Source organism: Alexandromys fortis, unplaced genomic scaffold (genome assembly GCF_014885135.2).
Source record: "Alexandromys fortis isolate MF-2015 unplaced genomic scaffold, M_Fortis_MF-2015_v1.1 scaffold_161, whole genome shotgun sequence".
Classification (NCBI taxonomy): domain Eukaryota; kingdom Metazoa; phylum Chordata; class Mammalia; order Rodentia; family Cricetidae; genus Alexandromys; species Alexandromys fortis.
In genome coordinates this window covers 3,204,264-3,225,340 of record NW_026068073.1, presented here as the reverse complement: position 1 = coordinate 3,225,340, position 21,077 = coordinate 3,204,264, and the positions used below count along the sequence as shown (strand labels likewise).

The 21,077-nt window shown below is 40.1% G+C and overlaps 1 pseudogene; it reads right to left on the bottom strand.

Moving 5' to 3' along the window:
* Positions 1-18,055: 18,055 nt before the first annotated feature.
* On the bottom strand, positions 18,056-19,766 carry LOC126488065 (suppressor of cytokine signaling 5-like; annotated as a pseudogene).
* Positions 19,767-21,077: the final 1,311 nt, after the last annotated feature.

The window sequence follows — 21,077 nt, the reverse complement described above, 5'->3', positions numbered from 1 at the left end:
TCCAAAATAAGATCCAACTTTTATCTACCCAACCATCCCTCCATCTGGTTATCCACCCATCCACCTATTAACCCACACATCCTCTCATTCATTTGCCTGTCCACATCCATTTGTCAGACTGTTCACCCATTCCTACCCATCCATCATCCACTCATCCATCCATCCAAACTTCCACTTACCCATTCACTCATCCATGCATGCCTGCATGCATCCGTTCATCAACTCATCTGTCTTAGGGTTTCTATTGCGTGAAGAGACACCATGACTGTGGCAACTTTTATAAAGAAAGCATCTAATTGTGGTGACTTACTGTTTAAGAGGTTGTCTATTATCTTCAAGTTGAAAAGCATGGCAGCACATAGGCAGACATGATTCTGGAGAAGGAACTGAACGTTTTACATCTCGATCTACAGGGAGAAGCAACTATGCATCACCCTAAGAATAGCTTGAGCATAGGACACCTCAAAGTTCACCCCCACAGTGACCCCCTTCCTCCAACAAGGCCAAAAGCACTCCAACAAAGATTTTAAGAGTGCCACTCTTTATGGGGGACTTTTTTTTTCAAGCTACAACACCATCTATTTTCAACCACTCTCACTCATCCACTTGTCTACTTATTCATCCACCTATCCACTCTCTAGCTCCTAAAGCAAGTGATATAAACAGATTTACTTTACTAATGTTAATACTTTGTGTGAATGAAGATGGACAATGTTAAAGGGAAAGAGAAATGTTAATTATATCCACAAATGTTTAGGTCTCAAAGTTTCCCTTTTCATTTCTTCAACTGATCAGTTGATCTTCCTTATACTCATATATACCTTGCTCTAATCTTTTCTTTTTCAACAAGCACATGGAAAAGACCAGTGCATAAGAACTTCCCTAGAAGGCTTTATTTTTTTCCTTGTAACTGGGTTTTAGTTTCTAGAGGTGAAAATATTAAGAGGTTTTGTATACTTAACCATGTTTCTGCCTCCTTTTAAAAATTGAAATATAGGTTACACTTTTGAGCATCAGCATGGCATTTGTCTCTCTGATACGCTTGTTTTGTTTAACATATTCGGCTCCAGTTCATCTATTTTCTTGCAACTATTGTGATTTTATTTTTACTTTCACCTGTATAAAAAGTCATTGTGCAAGTGTACTGCATTCTTTTTATATGCTTATCAATTGATTGACTTCTAGCTGGTCCCATATCCTGTCTGTTTTGACTATCAATAAACACAGATATTCAAAAGTAACTCTGTTGTAGGATTTGGAGTCCCTTGGGTATATACTCAGGTATAGGCCTTAAATGTAGCTGGTTTATGTGACAGAACTGCATTCATTTTCTTGAAGAACCTCCATATTGATTTTCACAGTGTCAGTACCAGTTTACATACCCACTCAACAGCCATGTATAAATGTTCCTCTCCTTACATTCTTATGAGCATTCAGTGTCATTCATTCTCTTGATAACAGTCTTACCATAAAGAAACACAACTACATTCTAAGGAATACTCCCATTTGTCTTTGTGATAGCCCTTTACACTTCTTGAGAAAGTACCTCCCTATGTTACCTAGGCAACTTTTGGGTTCAAGCAATTCTCCTACTTCAGTCTTCCGGGGAGCAGAGTCTACAGTCAAGCACTATGGTACTTAGCTATATCCATCACAATTCCTACACATCTCTTTTAGAGCACTCATCTTAATATTATATTTTTTTAAAAATCTTTCTCTGTCCCAGCAGTATATAATGTCCTAGAAGAGAGGAATTCTGGCTCATGGTAAATTCTCTGTCCAATATGAATGGCTTTAAAAGAAGAAGAGTGATCATCACTGAATTTATATGTTAGAATCTTTCCACTTTGCACACTTTACATTGGATCCTCACATATTCACCTCTATGTTTGAAATTTCCCCTCACACGTTAGTAGGGGCATACACATATGTGAAGTTCCAATGTAGAATTTTTCTTCATTATTTTAAAATATTAGATACAAACTTCCAGACTTTGGAAGATAGCTCATATAAAATATTTTGTAAACATTTCACTGCATTTCTAGCTACTTTTATGTGTGACACTTGTTCATCTCTTTTGAAATGGAAGTGCTGTATGGTGACAAATTTGAATTGCTCATTTGAAGTGATTTTATTCATAGAGATTATAAGTTTAAAATAATTTTGTAAATGCTAACAAGCAAGGAGTTGCACTTGTTAATTATATTTCTTGTGAAATTTATCCAAAAATATGCTCTTTTGGAAAGATAAAATAAACATTCTGTATGTAGAAGTCATATAGCTAAACAGATGACTGATCATAAAAATGTATTTAGTATGTAAGTGTTCAATAAAATTTATAAGTTTAATCCAGCAATTTGTTCTCAAGTGGAGTATGTCACTTGCCAAGTGTTCTTCTCAAGTTAAGTGAATGTTCCTTCCTGTTCATTTTTAATTCACTGATTAAACACTGGACAAAAAATTTCATTTCAGGGACTCTTCTATGTGCCTCACTCCAACATATGTAGACCCTTTATAGACAACAAATGCAAGTAGAATCCCCTATGCACCCTGATTTTCACACACCTACATCCTCAAGAACATCTGAGAGCTGTGACAAACACGAGCTGCACCTACACCTGAGAATTATCAGAAAATAGCACCAGTGGACTGATGTCAACTGAAGAGTGAGTCTTTCTGAGTCATTCCAAAACTCACAAATTTCTGTTTGGTGTCTGTGTTTTTAAATGTCGTGTTAATGCTCATAGAAAACTGGTCCTTCTTTTTTTTTTTTTTTTTTTTTTTTTTTTTTTTTTTTTTTTTTTTTTTTTNTTTTTTTTTTTTTTTTTTTTTTTTTTGGTTTTTCCAGACAGGGTTTCTCTGTGGCTTTGGGAAAACTGGTCCTTCTGATTCACATCTGCAATACTGCACTTGGAAGGCAGAGGGTGTCACTTAACAGCCATTCTGAAGTACGAAGTGAGACTCTGCCTCAAATATATATTAAAACACACACACACAAAACCGAAAGGAAACCAAGAAGTCACATCTCTCTATGGAGTGTCTTGTGATATTGGGCAATACTAAGCAAGGCTTACATGGGTAATTGTTGGCAAAGAACTCACACAAATATGTGATACAAATGAATCTTAAAAAATTAAGAAAGAAAAGAAAATTTGAGATAGACCTGTTTAACTGTGGTTGAAAACCTTTCATTCCTCATTTTTCTGAAAGTGGACTTCGAGATGATTTTCTAAGCAGGATCTTAAAATCATTCTGAGGGTCCATATCTAATTTATTTCTGTGGATGGAAGATGTGATAATTTATGCTCCCATGAGTACTGAAGACTAGTGCATGCTGTATTATAGTTTGTTCTTTTCTGTTTCGAAAGTGTGCTAACTGAAGCCACTGCACATGAGTAACCATTCCCTTTTTCCTACATTTGTAAAGTGAAAAGCTCAAATGTGCTGTGACTAAGTCTTGGAAGGCTCTTGTCTGCATCTTGTTCTCAGGTCAACGGCAACTCTTTGCACATTGTAGGCTAAGAGAGGCCCATGGGGTGAACCACCTGTGCCCTCAGTGCTGATTCCTGGCTGGGACATTCAACTCACCCTTTGCTCCATCGCTGTGTTGTCAGTTTAGCTGGTGCCTTAGATTTCTGATATACTGACACGTAGACACCCGTGTTCCTATAACTGATAACGCTTGACTTTCCTTTTAGATATTTCCTGAACTTCATTTGATGTGAGTTATCAAATTTGTCCAGATGTAATATTTGTGGTGATCAACAGTCAGAACTGTAGGGATGTTTCAGAGATATTCTCTTCATCGATTACAATTTAATTGAAAAAAATTTCTGCTTAAGTCATCACACCATGTTGAACAGCAGTAGGATGCTATTGAACAATGCATATACAAGATACATAATCATTTTGATCTTCGGACATGAATACTATGTTTGAATAATACAAGAATTACCCTTGGTGATTCTATATATTCACAAAAATGTGAATATATAGAAACCTCTAGGTTGGCAATGTAATTGTCAGAAGTTCATGTTCTATAAGTCATATTTTATATAACAGAATTATTATAGAATTAATCTGACATCTTTTCCTCTCCTGTGCCCAGTGGGCAGAGAATCTATAAACACCCTACTGTGCTGCTAGCCTGTCTGGAATCTTTGTTCACAGAGCTTCTTTCCTACTTCAAACACCAATGTAGTTTTTATCAGGCCTGGCCCTTAGCTTTGCCTCCCAAGATGGTTTAATCTATTTCTGCCCCTGAAGGAAATATCCCCCTCTCACACACCCTTGAATCATTTAGTCATGAAATAGAAATGTTGATTCTGAGATGTACCCAGTCCTGAACACAGCACAGAAGACAGTTTTTAAAAAGTAACAGAATTTCCTTCTATTACTTTCTGTAAGGATGGATTTGTGGCTACGTATTGTTTAAAATTGTTTTTATCCCAGAATATTTTGTTTTCTCCATTGATGGTGAATGAAACCTTGGCTGGGTATAGTAGTTTGGGCTTGCATCCATGGTCTCTTAGTTTCTGCAGGACATCTATCCAGGACCTCCCGGCTTTCATGGTTTCCATAGAGAAATCAGGTGAAAGTCTGATAGGTTTATGTTTATAAGTTTCTTGACTCTTACAGCTCTTAATATTCTTTCCTTATTCTGTGTTTTGTGTTTTGATTAAGATATGGCGAGGGGATTTTTTTAACCAGTCTATTTGGTGTTCTGTATGCTTCTTTTTTTTTTTTTTTTTCTGTATGCTTCTTGTACCTTCATAGGGATATCTTTCTTTAGGTTGGGAAAATTTTCTTCTATAATTTTGTTGAATATATTTTCTGGGTCTTTGAGCTGTGACTCTTCTCCTTCTTCTATTCCTATTATTCTTATGTTTGGTCTTTTTATTGTGTCCCATATTTCCTGCATGTTTTGTGATGAGAATTTGTTAAATTTGCTGTTTTCTTTGATCAGTGCATTTATTTTCTCTAAAGTGTCTTCAGTATCTGAGATTCTTTCTTCTATCTCTTGTATTCTGTTGGTTATGCTTGACTCTATAGTCCCTGTTTGTTTACCTAGATTTTCCATATTCAGCTATCTCTCAGTTTGTGTTTTCTTCATGGCCTCCATTTCAGTTTTCAAGTCTTGAACTGTTTCCATTATCTGTTTGATTTTTTTCTTGGTTTCCTAGGGTATCTTTTAAGGATTTATTCATTTCTTCAAACTTTTTGTTATTCTTCTCATCCATTTCTTTAAGGGAGTTTTTACATCCTGTTTAATGGACTCTATCACTTTCACAATGTCTCTTTTTTCTACTTCCTCTGGATTAGGCATGTTCAAGTCTTCCTGTTGTATGTTTGCTGGGTCCTGGTGTTATCATGTTGTTTTTCAGATTGTTGGAGGAATTCTTGGATTGGCGCCTGCCCACCTCTTCCTTCAAATGCTCTCCGATGGATCTTCTGGTACAGGATCAGGGCCACTTGGTGGCCAGGGACCTCACAGACAAAAGGAGTAGCTTGCTACTTGCAGGTTCAGTGAAACAAAGGAACTCTTGCACAGTTGCACTCACCACTTTGTCCCCAGAGCCTCAGCCACAAAACAGGCTGAGTTGGAGGATCTTATAACCCCATAGAAGGGAAGGGGTGCCTGGGAGCAAGCTGGGATGAGTTAGGAAGAAAGAAGCAGTAGCCAGGGAGATAAGCCCCTGCAGAATGACCAGAAAGTTTAGGGGGTTGAGGGATGTCTGTGCTCCCTTTCATGGGGAGTCTGCAGGCCGGTCAGGAACACACTCACCTCTCCAATGAATCTTCTGGTACAGGATCTGGACCACTTGCTGGCCAGGGCCCTCACAGCCAAAAGGCCTGGCTTGCTGTTTGCAGGCTCAGTGACGAAACTCCTTTCTGCCCGGTTTCACTCACCACTTTGTCCGCAGAGCCCCAGTCCCAAAAGAGGCTGAGTTGGGGGATCTTATGACCCCGCAGAAGGGAAGGGGTGCCTGGAAGCAAGCTAGGATGGGATAGGAAGAGAGAGGCAGTAGCTGGGGAGAGAAGCCTCTCTCCGATGGATCTTCTGGGACAGGAACAACATTTTATTTTATATTGAATTTTCAAAGGCTTTTACTTTAATTTTATATGTTACACTAATTACAAAGATAGACGGCAAATATGAGTACCAGCTCAACCATTTGCAATGTGCTTCCTGGGATAACTTCTTTAAACATTTTGTGCTTCAATTTTGACATTTGCAAATAGTGGTAAGAATTATGCCTATGGAATGGATTATTTGTGGGCATGAATTAGTAAATACATGTGCAAATGCATAATTATATAGAGAAATGGAATGTAGCAAGCTTGAAGTATGATACAATATCATGGAATTTACCACCTGTCTCTCTGATGGTAAAACGTGTTTATAGCTTCTCATGGACAGCCTTGAACAACCTAATAATTCACCAGTATACATCATTTGATCTACTTGTTGGAATGTGTTTTAGAAAGCCTGGAGGTTTTCAAAGCACGCACACCTTATTGATTGTTGAATTAAACACATATTTTATGATCAGAAGGAAGACTCAAACCCCTAGCCAGACTCTGCTCTGCTCTAAATGGAATCTAGATTGACATTGTTTTGATGTCAAAAGCCAGCACCTGTTCCATGAGTAAAGCAGTCTCCTTTCTTATTTCTCTTCTAAGTGCCATGAGTGCCACTGGCCCAGGCTCCACTACTGCAATTCATTCATGACATAAAAGGGTGAATGGAGAGGAGGCTCAGTGTTACTGAGGAAGTAACATGGGCCAAGAACTATAAGTACATTCAGATCCTTTTTATTTATTATAGATTGCATTTTTATTTATGGGAATGTATGAATTTCTATGTGCCCTGTGAGTGTGTGCCTGGAAAGGAGGAAATACATTGGATCTCCTGCAGATGGATTTACAAATGGTTGTGACCTGCCTGACTGAGTGCTGCAGACAGACTGAATGCAGGTCCTGTGTAAGAAAAGCGGGTGCTGTTAACTGCTGAGCCATGCTGTCGATCTTTTGCTTAGAAAATAAAAGATCATTGGCTCATTACTCTTTCTTTCCCTTTGTACACACAAAGAGATACATAAAGTCAAGATACCTTGCCATTGAGAAGCCAGTATATGAATAGGTGTTTAAGGAGACACCTGCAGAGACATCTGCAGAGAGAATGTGGCTGTTAGTTTCAGAAGAGGGACTTAGGATGGATTATATAGACCGTCAACTAGATTGGATTAAGATGTACCCAGACTTTAATGCGGCACATATTTCAGAAAGGGTTAATTGAGAGAGAAGAATGCCTTGGTATTGGGCAACACCACTTCATGGGCTGGAGTCTAAGACTTAATAAAATACAAAGGAGTAGAAAGCCAGTTAACTGATTCCCCTGCATTCCCCTCCTCTGCCTCTGATCTGTTGAGATGTGAGCAGCCTCCCACTACAAGCCTTCCCCAGCACAATGAGATCTGTCCCCATAAACTGAGCCAAAATTAGCCATTCCTCCTGCACTGTTTTAGTAGCAATCAGAGTACCAGGATGTCATCTGTAAGAAACTGTCTATTGTATGTGAATAAAGCTGTACCCATGAAAGACTTGAATATTGATAAAAACCAGTTGATGTTTTAATATGGAACGGGGAACTCCCACAAAGCCCCTGCAGTGACTTAAATGAGAATGCTCCTCCATAGGCTTATATGTTTGAACACCAGATCCCCAGTTGTTGGAACTTTTGGGGCCAGATTAGGAGATGTGGCCTCGTTGGAGGAGGGTGTGAGCTTTGAGGTTTCAAAAGACTGGTGCTATTTCTAGCTAGTGTCACTAGCTCTCTGCCCATGTGAGCTCTCAGTTGCTGCTCCCAAACCATGGCTTATCTGCCTGCCGCCATGCTTCCAACTATGTTAGTCATGGCACGAACCCTCTGTAACTGTAAGCCCCAATTAATCTATTTTCTGTAAGCTTCTTGGCCATGATGTCTTATCACAGCAATGAAAAAGTAATTGAGATAGACTCACTGCTAGTTGAAGACCTAGAGGCAATGAATGAATTCTGAGAGGCAGCTTCTCCAGGTACAAGTCTCCTGCTCAGTTATACAGTCCCAAGTAGTCAGCCCTAAACACATACATATGAGCACTACTAAATGGACTTCTTCTCAGGATGTATTTACATATATATATGTGTGTGTGTGTGTGTGTGTGTGTGTGCATTGTATGTATGTATGTATTATGTGTAGCAATAATAATTGGAGAATTCATGAATTTCAGAGGGTGTCAGAGACACAGGAGGAATTGATATTGGGGATGGGTAGCATTGAAAGGATAAAAATAAAGTACTCACATGTGAAAATCTAAAATAAAACAAATGTACAAAAAGTACCACAGGAATCAAGTCAAAATTGTATTTCCAGGTGGAGTGTCTCTTAACCCCGGAATTGTCATTTTATTTCTGATTAGGGATTCTAATCCTTATTTTCTTTTATTGATTTTTATTGAGTTCTACAATTTTATCTTCTCCCCTCTCTGCCTCTCCCTTTCCCCCTTCAACCCTCACCCAAGTCCCCATGCTCCCAGTTTACTCAGGAGATTTTGTCTTTTTCTACTTTCCATGTAGATTAGATCTATGTGAGTCTCTCTTAGTGTCCTCATTGTTGTCTAAGTTCTCTGGGATTGTGGCTTGTAGGCTGGTTTTCTTTGCTTTATGTTTAAAAACCACCTATGAGTGAGTACATGTGATAATTGTCTTTCTGGGTCTGGGTTACCTCCCTCAAAATAATGTTTTCTAGCTCCATCCATTTTCCTGCAAAATTCAAGATGTCATTATTTTTTCTGCTGTGTAATACTCCATTGTGTAAATGTACCACATTTTCCTTATCCATTCTTTGGTCGAGGGGCATTTAGGTTGTTTCCAGGTTCTGACTATAACAAACAATGCTTCTATGAGTATAGTTGAGCACATGTCCTTATGGCATGACTGAGCATCATTTGGATATATACCCAGAAGTGGTATTACTGGGTCTTGAGGGATGTTGTTTCCTAATTTTTCTGAGAAATTGCCACACTGACATCCAAATGGGTTGTACCAGTTTGTATTCCAACCAGATATGCAGAAGTGTTCCCTTTTCCCCACAACCTCTCCAGCATAAGTTGTCATCAGTGTTTTTGATCTTGGCCATTCTTACAGGTGTAAGATGGAATCTCAGAGTTGTTTTGATTTGTATTTCTCTGATGGCTAAGGATGTTGAGCATTTGCTTAAGTGTCTTTAAGCCATTCCACAATCCCTGATTTCAAACTCTGCTACAGAGCTACAATACTAAAAACAGCCTGGTATTGGCATAAGAACAGACAGGAGGACTAATGGAATTTAATAGAAGACCCGGATATTAATCCACACATCTTCGAACACCTCATTTTTGACAAAGAAGCAGAAAATATCAAATTGAAAAAGGAAACCATATTTAACAAGAGGTGCTGGCATATCAACATATAGAAAATTGAAAATAGACCCATATCTATCACCATGTACAAAACTCAAGTCCAAATGGATCAAAGACCTCAACATAAAGCCAACAACCCTGACCCCTATTGACGAGAAAGTGGGAAGTATACTTGAACACATGGGCACAGGAGACCACTTCCTAAATATAACCCTAGCAGCACAGACTGATGGAGGAAGGTCATTGGTTAATTATAATAAACCAACTGCTTGGCCTCATAGCTTAGAACATAGATGGGAGGAGTAAACAGAATAGAATTCTGGGCGGAAGAGGAAGTGAGGTCAGACTCTGCTCTGCTCCTGGAGAGACTCGACAGCTCTGCTCTGGACGGAGGCTAGAATCTTCCCGGTAAGCGCACCTTGGGGTGCTCACACAGATGATTAGAAATGGGCTAAATTAATATGTGAGAATTAGCCTAGAAGAGGCTAGATAGAAATGGGTCAAGCAGTTAAATGAATACAGTTTGTGTGTTGTTATTTCGGGCATGAGCTAGCCAAGCGGCCCGGGTGTTGGGGACGCAGCCCCGCCACTCTTATTTCAACAACAGACACTAAGAGAAACAATAATAAATGGGACCTCCTGTAACTGAAAAGCTTCTATAAAGCAAAGGACACAATCAACAGGACAAAACGACAGCCTACAGAATGGGAAAAGATAGAGGTCTGATCTCCAAAATATACAAAGAACTCAAGAAATTGGTTGTCAAGAGGACAAATAAGCCTATAAAAAATGGAGTACAGATCTAAACAGAGAACTCTCAACAGAGGAATTTAAAATGGCTGAAAGACACTTAAGGAAATGTTCTAATTCTTATTTTTAATGCTTGTTTTGTTTGTTTCTACAGTGATTTTTACCACAAATTTTTGCCATTAGCAAAAGTTATAATTGTTTCAGGTGTTTTAGCCATTTTAAATTTTAATCTTAGTTTGTATTTATATGTTTTTGTATCTTGTTTTGTATTTAAGTTTTTGAGTCCCAAAAATACTATTCAAAACTGTTACAAAGGATCTTGATGTTAAATTCCTTCATACAACATTTATGATCCCCTCAACAAACAATTAGAACACTGGAAATTTGTCAACCAGTCCTCCAGGGTAGTAATTAAGGAATGCTTGTGTCTTCTACATTTCATTATCTAAACTAAAACGTCACAGCCTGCTTCAGTCAAAGAAGTCTCCGTCTGAGAGTCTCCACCCTCTCAGTGTTATCTGGGAATGCTGAAATAGTGCTGAGAGTGTGGCTAAGTCATTGGAGTGTTTGTTTACCATGCACAAAGACTGAGTTTCCACCACCAGCAGACCATAATTTTTTTTTGCTGTCGTGCACACCTCTAATCTCATCACTTGTGAGTGGAGGTGGAAAGAACAAAATTTCAAAATCATCCTCTTTGGAATAAAGAGTTTGAACCAACCTAAAGTAGATGAGACCATGTCTCTTATAAAAAGTATTAAAATTTCACTGTGTGTTATTAGAATAACAGGAACTTTTGGCCTTTATAAATAGCACCCTATTTAGTCAAATGTCCTGAGATTCACCTAGGGGTGTGTTGAGAGGCACATGTCTTAAGAACCATGTGTTTTAGTGTGACTGCTGTTGTGACTCTGTCCTATTTAGCTTTATCTGTCAACTTGACACAGCCTAGAGTCATCTCATAAGGAAGTCTCAAGTGAGGGATTGCACTGTTCAGACTGGCCTATGGGCATGTTTATGGGGAATTGTCTTGACTGACAATTGATGTAGGAAGATCCAGCCCACTATGGGTGGCAGCATTCCCTAGATAGGTGGTTCTGGGCTCTGTAAGAAAGATAGCTGAACATGAGCCTGTGAGTGAGCCAGCAGGAACTGTTCCTCTACAGGTTCTACCTTAAGTTCCTACTTGTATTCTTATCTTGACTTCCTACAATGGTAGGCTTTGACCTATAAGCGGAAATAAACCCATTCCTCCTCTAAGTTGCTTTTGGCCATTATTTTTGTCACAGCAACAAAAGTGAAACCAGAACATGGCATTTTGTTTTGTTTTTGTTTTCTGTATTTCTTAGGACAGCTCTATCAACCATTGAGAATAGCCATAACTGGTACCTTCCACAGGCACACTTTTCTTATGATCTTGCCAATACAGACTTTTTTTCACATTTTACTTTTTTAGTGTCTACTGTGCAGGACACACATGTATAAAGAATTTCTCACTTATTTTTTATCCTGTTGTTCTTGGTAGGAATTGTAATTGCCCAGATTCTCATTCATCTTATTTCGTAGAACTGTATAAACTGAAAACTTAGCATTCAGTAGCTATCCTACTTTCTTTTCTTTTCTTTGTTTGTGGTACTAATCAAGCCTTCGAAGTAAGTTCTCTTCCTTCCTCCCTCCTTCCCTCTCTTTCTTTCTTTCTTTCTTTCTTTCTTTCTTTCTTTCTTTTTTCTTCATTTCCCTTTTTCTTTCATAAAAATTTAGAAACTGTGAATTCCTTATGCAAGTTAAGCTGTGGATTCAGTATCTACACTGCAGAAATACACAAAATTAATAAATGTGTAAGTTTGACTTCAGTTGCTCTGTTTTTCTCTACCTATTCAGTACATGGCTCAATACATTCTATATGCCTCATTCTGTTTTCAGATTAAATTTATTATCATTGTATATTAGCATTGATCTTTATGCTCCCCAATCTTAAGAGAGTTTGGTCTATGTAGGTAAGAGTCAGGGGCTAAGAGAGCTGAGTTTCCCAAAGCCCATTCTGTTAAAACCATGATTGGAGAAAGTGTTTCTAAAAAAGTTTGGTTTATTTAATTTTTCATTGCAACATTATGAAAAATTTACTGCTAGGGATGCTGCAGATGTTTGAAATCCTCCTTTACTTAAAAGGAGGAGGCAGATGGATCAAAATCTAGTGGCCAGTCTGGGTTCCATAATGAGACCATATATCATCAAAAACAAAGAAGAAATTCTTACTACAGAAAACAGAGCTACAGATCTTTCAAACATTTTGCCATTTTCTCCTGATCATTTTCCTAGTAAATCCAGAGTCTTACACACACTGGACAAGTACTCCTTCTACTAAGCTACACACTCCACTATGTTTTTTATTTCAGAATACTAAATTATACACTATGAAATATGCTAAAAGGAACATAGTGAATATCCTATGAACATAAGATTATAGAAATGAGATTCCAAAGAAACATGCTAGAATCCTACTGTCAAATAATTCTGCAAAGCTGAAATATCAGCAGGGAAATCACCAACTCATAAAGTATAGTAATGCGAAGCCTTAGAAACTGCATTTCCAGATGTGTATCTATTTATTCAGAGCTAAAGGACATTATCATATTTCCATTTATATAGAGCTCTGGAGATTTAAATTATTGTAGATATCAATCTTCATAATCACATATAAATACTTTTGAGTTTTTTATGAAAATAAAATTTTAAAAGTAGCTTTGTATAACTGTGCAAATGTGAGAAAAAAAACCCACAACGTCGAATTTGCACAATGCAGTCTAGCTCAATAAACATTTGAGACATACAAAAATGTCCTAAGTAAGAGGTCTTCCAGAATGATTCATTTTGTGTGCACATTCAGGTTTGTGTCCCTAAAATGCAGGCTCCTAGAGAAAGTGACATAAAATGTGATAGTCATTGTATAAATCTTATAATTTAAAAGAATTAAATGAACTAATTAAGCATCATGAATACAGCATACAAGTGATTCTTCAATAAGATAAATTAAATGCTTATTATTCTAAAGATTTGTTTTATTATATTTATGTATTATGAGAATACGAATTTTCCCAATTGTCCATGGCAAAGTGTGAAATGTTCTGAAACTGGAGTTATAGATAATTGTGTGTTGTAAGGAGAGACAGGCTGTTTGTTTGTCCTGGCCACCCAGCTAGCTTAGCCCCGAAATAATCACACAGAAACTGTATTAATTAAAACACTGCTTGGCCCATTAGTTCTAACTTCTTATTGGCTAATTCTTACATATTAATTTAACTTATTTCTATTAATCTGTATATCACCACGAGACTGTGGCCTACCAGCAAAGTCTCAGCACGTCTATCTCCAGCAGCGGGTCCATGGCATCTCCCTGACTCTGCTTTCTTCCTCCCAGAATTCAGTTCCATCTTCCCCACCTAAAGTTTTGCCTATCATACCAAGGCAGTTTCTTTAGTTATTAACCAATATAAGCAACACATAGAAAAAAGGACCTCAGTTGTGAGGTTCCACGGGGGTGCTGAGAACTGAACCCAGATCCTCTACAGGAGAAATAAATGCTTTTAACTACTCTGAAATATCTACAGCCTAATGCTTAATGGTATTTTTCTGCTTTTACCTTATCAATTTTCTCTTTGTATGTTTCTCTCTCTCCCCCACTCTCTCTTTCAATCTCTCTTGTAAGTATTGATACTGAATATTTTTTGAAGAAAAACTAACAAGAACAAATTACTTCTTAATACAAAACTTGAGTTTGGCTATTTGTAATGGGACTGCACATATGAAGAAATTTATCTAACTTTTAGTGCTTAGTCAAGCGTTTCAAAACATGTTTTCAGTTTTTCACAACAATGGTTAACCTGCCTTTTTTCCTTTGTAAATTTGAATCACTATCATCCGTGTCCTTTGAGAAATATAGAAGGTCTAAGGTGAAAAAATAGTGCTATTTTTAAAACATAGTTGCTATAGTTCTTAGAAGTTGCATTAGTACTAATGATTATGTAACACAAATTTGGAAAAGTAGTTAAGCAAATTGTTATTAAAAAATGTAAGACTGAAGTTCACGGGCAGTAGAAGGGAATGAGTATGGACTGACCTGGTATAGGCTGAAGCGAGTCATATCTCCCACAGCCATTGCTCAGTCCAGAGGAAGTCAATCTTCTGCCCATGATTTCCCACAATGATTTCTTTTTTTTTTCTATTTTTTTTTTCTTTTTTTAACCCTAACCCAAACCCTAACCCTAACCCTAACCCTAACCCTAACCCTAACCGTAACCCTAACCCCTAATCCTAACCCTAACCCCTAACCCTAACCCTAACCTAACCCTAACCCTAACCCCCTAACCCTAACCCTAACCCCTAACCCCTAACCCCTAACCCTAACCCTACCCTAACCCTAACACTAACCCTAACCCTAACCCTAACCCTAACCCTAAACCCTAACCCTAACCCTAAACCCTAACCCTAACCCTAAACCCTAACCCTAAACCTTACTTTCCCACAAGGATTTCTAATGATTTTTTCTTCACAGTAGTTCATGAGTTCAGAAGACAAAATGTATGAAGATTTGGGCCTTGTGGAATAGTAAAGAATGACTATAAGTAAAGTTTATAATGCATCATATACTATTATAATACCTGCTCAAACAGCAGTAATTCTGGACTTGCAGATGAAGACACAGATACACAGAAGATAACTAAAATTACTGAACTTGTAGCCACTAAATACTGAGACTGCTTGTTGCTGCTCAGAAATCGTGAAGGTAAGTGCTGTGAAACAATCCTCCTGTACACTGTAAAGATTTGCCACTCAAATGGATTTAATAAAATGCTGATTAACAGTAGCCAAGCAGGAATTATTAGGTGGGGAAACCAAACTATAGATGATAGAAGAAGGGTGGGTCAGGGAGATGCCAGCCAGCCACTGAGGAAGCAGAGCATGTAAAAAGTTAGGTAGCATGCCATGGGCACACGTCAAAGTATAGATAAGAAATATGGGTTAATCTAAATATAAAAGTTAGTTAATAATAAGCTTGAGCTATTGGCCAAGTGCTTGTAATTTATCTTAACTCTCTGAGTCAGTTATTTGGGAAGTGGCTGCTGCTCATTGGGAAACAGGCATTTGTGACAGGAAAACTCTGCCTACACGTAACTTTCTTATTTGTGTATTCATATTTTATGAATAGCCAGAATCCTGCTTTGTATGTTAAAGTTTGTTTTCATTGTGTTTTTCTTCAAAACACTCTTCAGTATCAATGAGAGGAGAGAAAGAGAGAGCAGGGAGAGAGGGAGGAAAGGAGTGAGAGGAGAGAAGTACAGGAAAGGAAGAGGGAACAAAAGACAAGAGGGCTATTGCTAAGAGAATCCCAGTTTCTACCTGTGATGTGCTTGTAAGAGCAATAATTTTTTTTTCATGCTGGTGATTTTTTTAATGTAAGTTACTAATATTTTAACAAAAATTTTAACCCCAAAGTTGCATAATTTTATTGTACATAAACTGAAAGGTGCCTTTTAGCACAGTGTAACACATGCTTACACAAACTCAAGTCACACACTTAAAACAATTTGCATAATAACACAGGAGATGTTCTGAAATACATCAAAGCATTAGTATTTTCTATAAAACGCTAGTGAGAACATCAGTTTGCTCCACGAATATAAAACCGTCAAGTCTTTCTCCAAGTTCCCCCGCTCTTCATGGTGTCACACAGTTCCCTCCAATACTCAGCGTGGACTGCTTTTTCCTCAAGAGGTTCACTTTCCAGGTACAGTATAACCTCAAAAAAAAAACAGACCCAACAATTATGCAATAGAATTATGTCATAACAACTTAATTGCACATTATGCTTTGAAAGTAGGTTTGGATGAAGTTCTCAAACACTTTGGTATATGTTCCTCGGGGACTTCTACTACAAGTAATAGAAAAATCTAAGTTCCTTCAATCTCCGTTTTGCATTAAAATGAACAAGTCTTTGGTTAAAGGGCCACATTTGGGAATTTATCATCAATTAAAATGGTCCCCAAACCGCTAAATGGTGCTGTGTCCCGGTTCACAGACCTCATGGAACCTGTTTCTGATGCAGCTGGATGCACTAATGTTCCTCTGCTAACGCTACCGCCAGCTCCAGTCTTTGACTAGCAACAGAGAAATCACCAGGGTTTCACTCCTGAATTCTCTGTTGTCAACTGTACAGCAATTTGCAGTTTACTACAGACACTTCCACAGGATGGATTAAGGTGAGAGCACTAGAGAGCATTCACTTTAGAGTTAGCTCATTCTGACAGGTCAATATTAGGTTGTAGATGAGTCTGTGTTAACTACAGGAAGTTGCCAGGTAATGCTTATTGTAAAACCCCAAACCATTCCACGTACAAGAGAAACTGTGGCAAATGTATAAAGCAGCAGATATACAAGGCGAACACCAAACATACTTTATTAGCACAAGAAAGCAGCCAGAACAAGGCACAGCAAGCAGAGACAGACGTCAAAGCTGCATACAAACATAGCATTTCTTTTCAGTAGCCCTGGCGATAGCCAGAAGGATATAAAATAGCCTTTGCAGCAGCTGGTGTGGACCCCAGGAGTGCTCACCAGCGGGCACAGAGCAGTCACAGACAACAAGAATGGACTTGGTTACTGTAGTGCAAATGTCTAGGACGGAGCCGAGAACTCAGCCCAACACTGAGAAGCAACACTAGAATCTGACAACACTTCCCAAAGCCTTCGCTCAAGTTGTGTTACAAACTATTCTAAGTGACAAAAGGTGCCAAGTGACGTCATTTACAGACACCATGGTTGTACAGTTCCTCTTAAATCTGCAATTTAGGTTTTCTGTGAAGAGTTAACTGTACTAAAATGCTATAAATTGTACTTAAGTAATTCAGCTATGAGTTTATAACAAAGAGATAAATACTGCCGTCCAAATGAATTATAGTTTAACATAACTTGACATCAGCAACCAGTGGAGTCACTATTATCTGATATGTTTGGGCATCTGCTAGTCTCATTTCCCTCCGGGTTCACAAACTCAAGGGCACAGGAAAAGATCCAATTTTGATGAAACAATGGGTGGACTGCTCATGTCAACTTAGAAAAAAACACGCTCAAAACTCCAACTGTGTATCTGTATGGAGTCACAGCACTCACTACACTCCATCTGTGTGCCTGTATGGAGTCACAACACTCACCACAAATGAATACTGAGGGCTTTGAAACAAGACTCTACTACTAACCTGAAGTTTTAAGACCATCTTAGAGACCTTGGTTTACTTGTGAGTCTCTTTCTCTGAGGAGAACATGAGACTAGCCATAAACCACATTGACTCTGCACAATGCCCTATGAACAGAAAAATTGCATTTTTTTCTCGAAAAGGCAGGCAATCTTTTCTTTACTTATTTGTTTTGGACTTTCAAAGCTTGATTTGTAGTTAACCACAAACATTACTACTTTTGGAAGGTTATAGGAAAATTCTTAGAAAAAATAATTTCAAACATTAGTCACACTGTTGAAATACCCATCCAATATTAATAATTTGTTCTTCAGTAAGAAATAGAACTCTTCTTAACAAATGCCTCAGAGCTGCCTCACTCGGTTGTCACAGCCATTTAAAACCAAACCGCTTGTTAACTAGCTATGTCTTCCCAGCACGGACCACCGGCAAACCATCTGCTGATTCTAGGCACCTTTGTCTGTGTAACAGAAGATCCCATTGACTCTATCCTCTAGGCTAACGACTAAGCTCACATTCTGGGTGAAAACTCCTAGCAGCCAACTCTGTACTTCCAATGGCTGTACTGTCTTATGCACACGAGAACAGAGCTAGGGTCTTTGGGGACAGGGGTTACTTTGCCTTGACTGGTTCTCGCTCTAGCCAGTGAACCCTAACTTTCTGTTTATAATGATACTCTTAAAATCCTGTAACACTAATGGCGTTACTTTGCCTTGACTGGTTCTCGCTCTAGCCAGCGAACCCTAACTTTCTGTTTATAATGATACTCTTTTAAAAATCCTGTAACACTAATGGCAGAGGGAGCCCACCGATCCCACCATAGGTAGTGCACCTGCAGATCACCGCACGGCAGATACACTGCAGGCTGAAAGGAAAAGTCCTATTCAGTGATATCGTAAGCAACGGTTCAAAAAACATACAAGAGCTGGGGTCTTTATAGTGTTTCAGAAGTCCAGTGACAGTGGAGGAGTGGAACACACAGGGGTCGTGGGCATCGAAGCTAAAGTTGTAGTTCCACTGTTTGATTCGGGCATGCAGAGAGAGAGAGAGAGATCTCTTGTAGAGGCGGAAGCTAACGGAGAAGAGGTAGTCCTTCTGCGCAGAGTCCCTGAGCAAAAAACGTGCCTTCAGGTTTCCCTTCCAGAAGGGCTTCTGCTTCGTACCGGTCCATCACACCCCAGTAACAGGGATTCCCTGTGATCTGAAGCAAATCTGGTACAAGGCAGTGCATGTAATCGATCAGCGTATGAACTTTCCAAGTTCCCTGTCTGCTAACGTGTGAGTGGCTGTCCTCGGACACCTGACGCTGCTTCTGCCTCCGTGACTGCAGACACAGGGTGGTTCAATCCTCTTCTGAGTCACAATTCGTTTGTGGAACTGCAGAACCATTCCCACTAACTTCTGTCATCCCAGGGGCTAACTTTGGTCCCAGTTTATACAATGGATTGACCTGTGCAGTAGCTTCAAATATATTTGTGCATAGGGACAAAATGTATTTGTCCACCCCTTCTTTGATACTAAGCCATCTTATCTCTCGGAGCCTATCTTCATCTTCTGTAGACACCAATGAAGGATCAAATGTATCAAAAAATGTTGACTGTGGGCTCACAGGAGCTGTATGCTATTTAATCAAATGCCACTTTTGTGCTAAACCTGAGCCAGCAGGAAAAGGGCATTTATCCAGCATTAGTTCAGAGAGATAAATTTTTCTCTCATTGGAAAAGAAAGGCTTTGACTGCTTTCTGTAAGTTCTCATGGGGAAACACAAACCCACAGTGTCCTGGAGCCTCTGCCTCAGAGAGCAGCTCCCGACTGCCCAGTTGGATACACTGTCCATGCCCTGCATAGAGCTGACACCATAGCGCCGCTCTCGCCTCTGAAGGCCGCTCGGAGTTCTACCAAACTTCTCAGTATCCAGTGAGCTCTGGGTCTTTGTGGAACAGGAATGTTTCTTCTTCCCTCCCCACGGGGCGTGTCGAGAGTAGGAGTCTATCCATGCAAGCCTTATTCCTGGGGTGGCACACGAGTTGCTGTCCTTCTCGAAGCTCATCTCAACAACCTGAGGGATCTCTGTGGCACAGTTTTGGTTTTGTTTTGAAAAGGCCTTTGAAGGGCTCAGTCCCAGCTATAAGGCAACATTTCCTCTTAAGGGACTGCTCTGTTGCTAGGGAGCGTGCTCGCCCAGATGGATGCTTTTCTTGTTGACAGACACACACCTGCTGGAGTTCATGTCCACAGTCCCGCTGCAGCTTCCTCCTCCATGGCTGAATAGAGCCTGGCACCTGTGTTTCAAGTTGTTCCACATTTCCCCCACTTTATCCATTGATTAGAAAAGCGAGAGCCTACTGTGCGCAAGCTCCCACTACGCGGGGTCCCATGCACAGGGGCTCAATGCCCCGGATTGTCTTCCTCTTCCCGGTCGCTCCATCCCGGCCCAAGGGCCAAGCCGCCTCGCCAACATATGGAGGCGCCCGGCCGAGGAGGGCTGCGCCGGGCGCGGGGACTAGGGCAAGGAGAGGCTGTCGCTTGCGGGAGCTGGGCGACCGCAGGGGACACTAGGCAGCCGGGGTACACTGGGCGGCCTCATCCAGGGCACCTGCGGCTAGGCAGGAGGAGCCAAGGCAGCGCAGTCAGTGACAGGGCGAGTCCCAGTGCTCGCCAAGTCCCGTCCTCCGCTCCTGCCCTGCCGGCTGGGGCAGCCTCACTTCCTCAAGACAGAGCCCTGGACCTCAGCTCGCCCATGCCCCGCCAGCTCCCACCCCTTCCCGGCCTCCTCCCCCTCCTCCCCTGTCACCCTGCCCCCCCCTCCCAACCTCCCACCGGAATGGGCAATAAATTTCTTACTCTTGTACTACATAACATGGCTTTTAATTCTTGAAACAATGTGATAAATTCCTATTCTGAGTAGTCTAAATTAAGACTCTGTTTCTACCCAAGAACAAAACAAGTGTATCCTCATTGATTCATCTCAACTAGGTATTCCATATACAAAGGCAAATAAATGCCACCGCCTCTTGACTCTCAACATTCTAACATTTTTTTATTGAAAAAAAAAATTCTGCCTCCTCCCAGCCTCCCATTTCCCTCCTCCTTTTCCCACTTCTCTCCCCCTCCCCCCACTTCTCTCCCTCTCTCTCTCCAGTCCAAAGAGCAGTCAGGGTTCCCTGCCCTGTGGAAAGTTCAGGTCTAGGAAGGTGAGCATCCAAACTGGCTAGACTCACACAAAGCCAAAACATGAAGTAGGATCAAAACCCAATGCCATTGTCCTTGGCTTCTCGTCAGCCGTCATTGTCGACCATGTTCAGAGAGTCCGGTTTTATCCCATGCTTTTTCAGTCACAGTCCAGCTGGCCTTGGTGAGCTCCCAATAGATCAGCCCCACTGTCTCAGTGGGTGGGTGCACCGCTAGCGTTCCTGACTTCCTTGCTCATGTTCTCCCTCCTTCTGCTCTTCATTGAGACCTTGGGAGCTCAGTCCAGTGCTCCATTGTGGGTCTCTGTCTCTATCTCCATCCATCGCCAGATGAAGGTTCTATGGTGATATGCAAGATATTCATCAGTATGGCTATAGGATAGGGTCATTTCAGGTTCCCTATCCTTAGCTGCCCAAGGAACTAACTGGGGACATCACCCTGG